The 7,094-nt window shown below is 47.8% G+C and overlaps 1 protein-coding gene across 2 annotated transcripts in view; it reads right to left on the bottom strand.

The window, feature by feature from the left end:
- Zbtb17 (zinc finger and BTB domain containing 17) overlaps positions 1-7,094 on the bottom strand; it is a 29,370-nt gene that overhangs the window by 21,961 nt on the left and 315 nt on the right. The gene's annotated exons all lie outside the window — the stretch shown is intronic.

The raw sequence follows: 7,094 nt of genomic DNA, 5'->3' as shown, positions 1-7,094 counted from the left end.
AATGATAAAGTTATATTCTCTCATCCAAGCGGGGGGGGGGGCTGGAATGCAAAGACAAGCCATAAATTAGAAGCAGATAGTTCAGCTTTCCCTGTATGATTACAAAGAATCAGTATCTAAAATTTTTTAGACAATAACAGAAAAATTTACATGTAATTAAAAAATAACCAAATAGAAAAATAGCCAAAAGATTTAAGCAGATGTTTCAGAAAAAGTGAAGTGGGAATGATCAGCAAGTATAAGAAAAGATGCTCAGTCGGGTGTCGCAGCACAGGCCTGTTAATCCCAGCTACTCAGGAGGCTGAGGCAAGAGGATCACAAGCACAAGACCAGTCTGGCAATTTAGGGAGACCCTTCCTCAAAATAAAAAACGAAAAGGACTAGGGATATAGTTCAGTGTAGAATGTCCCTGGGTTCAGTCCCAGTACCAAAAAATAAGCAAAAAAATGATATAAGCACAATTCAGGGTGACCTGGGTTGGGGAGCACACAGACTCAGAAGGTCCTGATGACACTTTTTTTTCAAGCTGGGTGATGGGGTCAGAAGAGGTTCCTTGTATCCTTGTTCTTTATACAGAACATATTCTTTTCTACCTACCCAACATTTTTTTTTAATATTTATTTATTTTTTAGTTTTCAGCAGACACAACATCTTTGTTTATATGTGGTGCTGGGGATCGAACCCAGGCCGCACGCATGCCAGGCGAGCACGCTACCGCTTGAGCCACATCCCCAGCCCCCCCTACCCAACATTTAACAAAAGCAACTTATAAAATTAAACAACATTCTAAATAATGTTTTGATGCATGAAAGGCAGATGACCTTGTCACAGTAAACCAGGAAGTCCCTGCCAGAGGCCCCCCAATGTTGGGGACCACTGAAATGAGAAGGGCTGCACTCTCTGAGCTCTGGCTCTGAACTAGGAGCCAGCTGACATGACTGTGAAACTAGAGCAGTTCCTTCCCTCCAGAACAGGAAAGGGACTCCCCCAGCACCTTCAATGACAACTCCAGTGCAGCAAGTGGTCCAGGTGAGGTGGGGAGAAGCGCTTCTGCGGCCAGAGCTTTGATGTCAGAAGCTAAGCATGATCTTGAATCTGCAGTGAACCTGCTTTCTGGTCCACTCCCCATCTCAGCTGGATCCCACTCAGTCTCTGGCCACGACAGGAGCCAGTGACTCTCAATTCCAACCAGGCCTTCTCTTCCTTCTTCCCTCGCAAGCTCAAGCTCTGAGACCCACGTGACCCCAGTGCCTAACAAGTGTGTCCTAATCCACAAGCCCAAACCCTGATTTTCCAGGTGTATCTTGAGCTGACTATACTACTGGAGTCAACCTTAACTCACCATGGGCAGCCCAAGGTGCTCCTAGAGTGCCAGGCCATGCGGACACACAGCTCACAGACCTGTAGCACCTGCTGAAATCATTCTGTGCCAAACGCCGACTCCCTGACCTCTGACTCCAACCACATGCACTCACGGCAGCAGGAGATGTGAACTACATACTTGGCACTTTCTGTTTTCTCTAAGGTTGGGGTCCCTCCCTTTGTGGTACAAAATACCCAATGTCCTTAGGCCAAGCTACCCACACAGCACCGTCCTCTGGGGAATTCCTGACTGTGGAGAATGGGCCACCCGGTCCTCTCAGGCACTCTGCTGGCCCTAGGAAGGTCCCCCATGGAGGCTGCCCTTTCAGGGTTATGATCAAAAGTGCAAGACCAGCCTCAGCAACTTCTCAATGGGATGCCAGGCCACCCGCCAGAAAAGCCTGCAACTGTGTGTACACGGGCACCAAGCCCAAGCCACCAGCTCTCTTCACACAGTCTTCCCTACACAGATGCACAGACACAGTGTGACAGGACACACTGAAAGGGCTCAGGAGAGAAGGAGGGGGGCGTGATGGAGCTTCCACAGTCCACCCTCTCAACGCCCCGACTTCTCCACCTCCTGTGCCTATTCCCATCAAACACTGTTCGGCCCTCAGCTCTGCACACGCTTTCTTGCTCCGTCAGGGTCCTCTACAGACTCCCATGTCAACACAGTTGCCCAGCTGCCAGTCAGGAGGTCAGGAGCTCCACCAAGCACTCCACTGCATGACTTCATCAACAATTCCACCCAGTAAAGTTATGTCCCCACTGCTAACCCAGGAAACTGAGGTTGAGAGAAGTCAAGCACTTGGCCTAAAGCAGATATAGCAAGTGTAGGAGTCAGAGAGGAGTCAGGTACATCTGGCTTAGAAGTTCATGCTTCCAACCGCCACTTATGCTGGCGGATGGAAACATCTGGCAATGTCTGGAGACATTTTTGATTGTCACAACTGGGGGTGAGGCTTACTGTAACACCTATGGGTAGAGGCTAGGGATATACAGGATGACCCCAACAACAAAAACTCATCTAGCTGGGTACAGTGGCACATGCCTGTAATCCTAAGCCGCTCAGGAGGCTGAGGCTGGAGGATCAAAATTTCCAGAACAGCCTTAGCAACTTAGCAAGGCCCTTCTCAAAATTATAAAAGGACTGGGGGGGTATAACCCAGTAGTAGAGCACTCTCCTGGTATGCATAAGGCCCTGGGTTAGACTTCCAGTGCCAAAATAAAATGGGGGGGAAGACTCATCTGACCCTAAATGTCAATAACCCAAAGCTGAGGTACACTGCTCTACTTTAAAAAGACAAAAAGTCAGAGAAACCATCTTCTGGCTGAAATTCTCTTTGTTTAGGTCACAGTTCACCAGGTCTGCTCCTCCTACCACAGCCAAATACCCAAAATCCACAAGGTTCTCCTCTCTCTTCAACCAGTAGCTGCCCAGTCCTTCCTCAGCTGCAGTTCTTCTAGCCCCAACTGCAACTCCTCTTCTGCCAATCAAGGCTGCCCATGCACCAGCCAACACTACCTGAGCACCAGCTACATTCCCAGAGATATGCTATCTGGGGAATACCAAGATAAATAGGACCCTGTCCCTGCACCCAAGATGCAGGTGGCCCGACGGGGAGACACACAAGGAGACCTACAACTATAACTGAGGCAAGAATGCACTAAGAGAGGTCAGTGCAGGATGCCAGGAGACCACTGAGGGGCCACACTCAGCTGGGAAGCCGGGGATGGGGGAGGGCGGGGAGGCTCTGAACATGCTTCCTAGAAGCCTAGGATTGAGAAGGAATTAGGTAGAGAGAAATCTTCCCTTCTCAAAGACCCCTCACCAGACCTCTGAGGGTATGATCTCTGAGGATCCAGAAACCGATCACTTTAATTAGAACTCCTGGAGAATCCTGAGGAGAACAGAAGGCCACAGAACAGTCCTGGACTCTCCATGTACCAACTGGATAATTGATGCCTCAGGGAAGGACAGTCACTTGGCTTTCCTTCCTCAGTTCATCCCTACCTGGTTTTTCTGGTTCCGAACCATCCTGCTCTTTGCGGTGGGAGGTAACTGACATTTCGTAAGTGCCCACTGCACAGCAGCCCCTGTGAATTACCTGCCTGATCCCACACAATGCTCAAAACGTTCTGTGAGGTAGACAGTGTTATCCCTATTACAGATGAGGAAAATGAGGCTCAGCAGTGCAGAAACTGGCCCTGTGGACAGACAGTCATTAAACAGGGCAGCAGGGATTCACACCAGTGACCAGAGTCCTCAGTGCCCATATCTATCTGAAGACACCTTTACCATCATCAATTCAAAAATGTGTGTTTCACTAAATCTTCACCACCCAGGGCAGCCACGTCCTCGACAGCCAGGCCTCCTGTGCGTCCTCACCTCCTGACCAGGCCTCCCTGGTATTTCTTGCACTGTACTGTGATTATCCACGTGGCTGGGAGTGTCTTGCTTCTGGGATCCAATGTTACTCAGGTCCATGTTCCTAACACTCAGCACAGTGTCCAGCGCACAACAGGCCCAGGAAACAACGAATGAATGCATAAGCAAACCTGGGCTCTCTGGGCCCAAGCACCACAAATCGACCCCAAGCCAGAGCAGCCTGCCCAGGCAGACAGAGGCCTGGGGAGCAAGCCCAACCCTCCTTGGACTTCTGACAGTCAGTTTTCCCTCCAGCACTAGAACAGGTATGATTGGTTCTTTAGTTGAATATCAGATACCAAAACTGGTTTACGTTTGGGGACCATATTACATAACAATGTCTCTTTAAACCTTAGAACCTTAAAAAAAAGAGCATGACTCTTGCTCTGTCCCTTTTTTTTTTTTTTTGAGAGAGAATTTTTTTTTTAATATTTATTTTTCAGTTTTCGGTGGACACAACATCCTTACTTTATTTGTATGTGGTGCTGAGAATCGCATGCCAGGCGAGCACATTACCGCTTGAGCCACATCCCCAGCCCTGCTCTCTCTTTTTGTCAGATGAAGTTCATACATGATGGCAGGAGATGAAGCAGCCAGTTTGGACCATGATATGGATGCCTGGGTTTGAGCAAGGACAGCCACATGATCAAGGGATCCCTGTTCCCAGATGGACCTCACAGAACAGTGAGATAACTATAGCTCTGAACTACAGATTTTCAGACAGTTAAAAGGTGAGGAATAAATTTCTATTTTGTTTCAGTCTCTGTACTTGGGCTTTCTCTGTTGGAGCAGTTTATTTATTTCTAGTGCTGGGGATTGAACCAGTACTAAATAAATTGCTAGGCAAGTGCTATACCAATGAGCCACACCCCAGTCCTACTGGAGCATTCTAGATAACACCTAATTAAAATAAGAGTGAATATTGTCCACTAATTAATCTACTTTTATCTTTCCTGACTAAAAAAATAGGAATATCAACAATTTCCTGGGGCTGGGGCTCAGCGGTAGAGCACTTGCTTAGCAAATGCAGGGCACTGGGTTCGATCCTCAGCACCGCATAAAAATAAAATAAAGGTATTATGTCCAACTACAACTAAAAAAGAAACTATCTTAAAAAATAAAATAAAAAACAAGAGCTGGGGTTGTGGCTCAGTGGCAGAGTGCTTGCCTTGCACATGTTAGGTACTAGGCTTGACACTCAGCACCACATAAAAATCAATAAACAAAATAAAGATATTGCATCCATCTAGAAATAAAAAATATTTAAAAAAGATTTCCCAACCAAACTGTAATAAGGCTTTTGTCATTACTAATTTTAAAGCAAAAGTTTTCTTTTTTTTTTTTTTTCTTTTGGTACTAGGGATTGAACCCAGGATGCTTAACCACTAAGATACATCCCCAGCCCTTTTTTATATTTTATTTAAAAGGAGACGGGGTCTCACTGAGTTGCTTAGAGCCTCATTAAGTTGCTGAGGATGGCTTTAAACTTGTCATCCTCCTGCCTCAGCCTCCCCAGTCACTGGGATTACAGGTGTGTACCACCATGCCCAGCGAAAAAGCTGAATGTTGAGCTCAGAGAAGACAAACTCTTTCGAGGTTGGTTTCACCATTGAGGTTTACAGATGTGTCGCAGATTTCCAAATAGCCCAGGCTACTCTTTTCTGACAATCTGTCTACATAAACTGCAGCTTGGCTCCCCTCCTCCAGCTCACTATCTGAATCAAAGACACCCAGTGAAAAAATCTGATGAGAAAATGAAGGGTGGCAGCACCTGCTCCCTAAGACTTCCACCCACCCATCAAACAGGCAAGTGCAGAATGCTTGGCATACAGCAAGTGCTCAATAAATGTTAAACGGGGTTACTGCTGTCCTGCTGCATGCCGGAAAATGTGCTGGACACAAAAATGAATAAATGTAGCCTCAGTCCCCACACTCTGGAACTCCTGCTTTATGGAAGACTGAGAGGCAAAAACCCCGAGGCTGCTCCGGGTATTACTCCACTATGGCATTCCACTGCGCTGTCCCGGACACTGTTCTTCTCATTTCCCACCCTCCCCTAGATGTGTCCCCTCTCCTGGCTCCGGGAGACTTAGGTGGATGACAGCCAAAGGGATCACCACCAGATGGTTTCACTTGAAAGTTTTACAGGCACCTGACTCCAATGTCTTCTCTCCTTGTGCTCTTCCTATAGCATTGAGTGGTATTGGCATCTACCTGTGAAGAACTAGGAGACAATCCTGACCCCTCCCTGCCCCTTACTCTCTCATTGAACTAATCACTGTTTTCCAGTTCTACCTTGGAAACCATCTCTCCCCAACTCTGCTTCTAACCTATCTCATGTCCACCCCCATTTCTCAACTGGATTAGTCTAGCAGCCTCTTAATGGGCTTCCAGGGCCATTTCCTCTGACACATTCTTCAGCATGGCCAGCGATCTTTCTAATCCACAAGCCTGATTATTATTAGGTGGTGGTAGTAGTAGTAGTAGTAGTAGTACCAGCGAGTGAACCCAGGGGTGCTTAGCCACTGAGCCACATCCCCAGGCCCTTTCTATTTTTCAATTTGAGACAGGTTCTAAGTTGTTTAGGGCCTCACTAAGTTGCTGAGGCTGGCTTTGAACTTGGCTGACTCAGTCTCCCAGTGGCTGGGATTATAGATGTGCACTATCCACCCCGGCCACAAGATTGATTCTTAAATGCCTTCTCCTTAACTTAAAATTTATTTATTTAATTATTTTTGGTAGTAGGGATTGAACCCAGGGGCGCTTTACACTGAGCTACCTCCCGAGACCCTACAATTTAAAGTCCTTATCTGGGTTTACAAGGTCCCCTAACGGCTGAGACAGAGCCTGCTTCCTTTCGCCTTGTCTCCTGTCTTCCACCCGGATCCCTGCCCCCTTCTCCAGCTTTAGGTGTCAGTTTTCTTCAGGGGACAGAAGCCTCCCTGGATTCACCCAGACTACAGGAGCAGCGAAGTGCCTCTACTGCGTCTTCCCTGAGCAAGGGGGGCACTTCTTCCCGCGCAGCAGTATCTCAAGGTCTCCCACCCGAGTCTGAACTCCGGGAAACGATGACACAAATACCAGCAACGGCATTTACTCGTAACCACAGGTATTTTAAGCACTTTACACCTACTACCTCATTTAACCTTTAGCTCAATCTTGGGCGGTAGATTTTATTATCCTCTCTGCTTCACGGATGAGGAAACCGAGGCAGGGAGCCCAAAGAGCCCAGAGACGCAGCCTGGAACGGGAACCGGCCTCTCCTGGCCGCGGGCCCCGCGCTGGCGGGCGTCAGGCTGCACCG

The sequence above is a fragment of the Marmota marmota genome, unplaced genomic scaffold, assembly GCF_001458135.2.
Source record: "Marmota marmota marmota unplaced genomic scaffold, marMar, whole genome shotgun sequence".
NCBI lineage: Eukaryota > Metazoa > Chordata > Mammalia > Rodentia > Sciuridae > Marmota > Marmota marmota.
The sequence above is the reverse complement of the archived record's forward strand: the minus strand, read 5'-3'. Positions and strand labels throughout refer to the sequence as shown.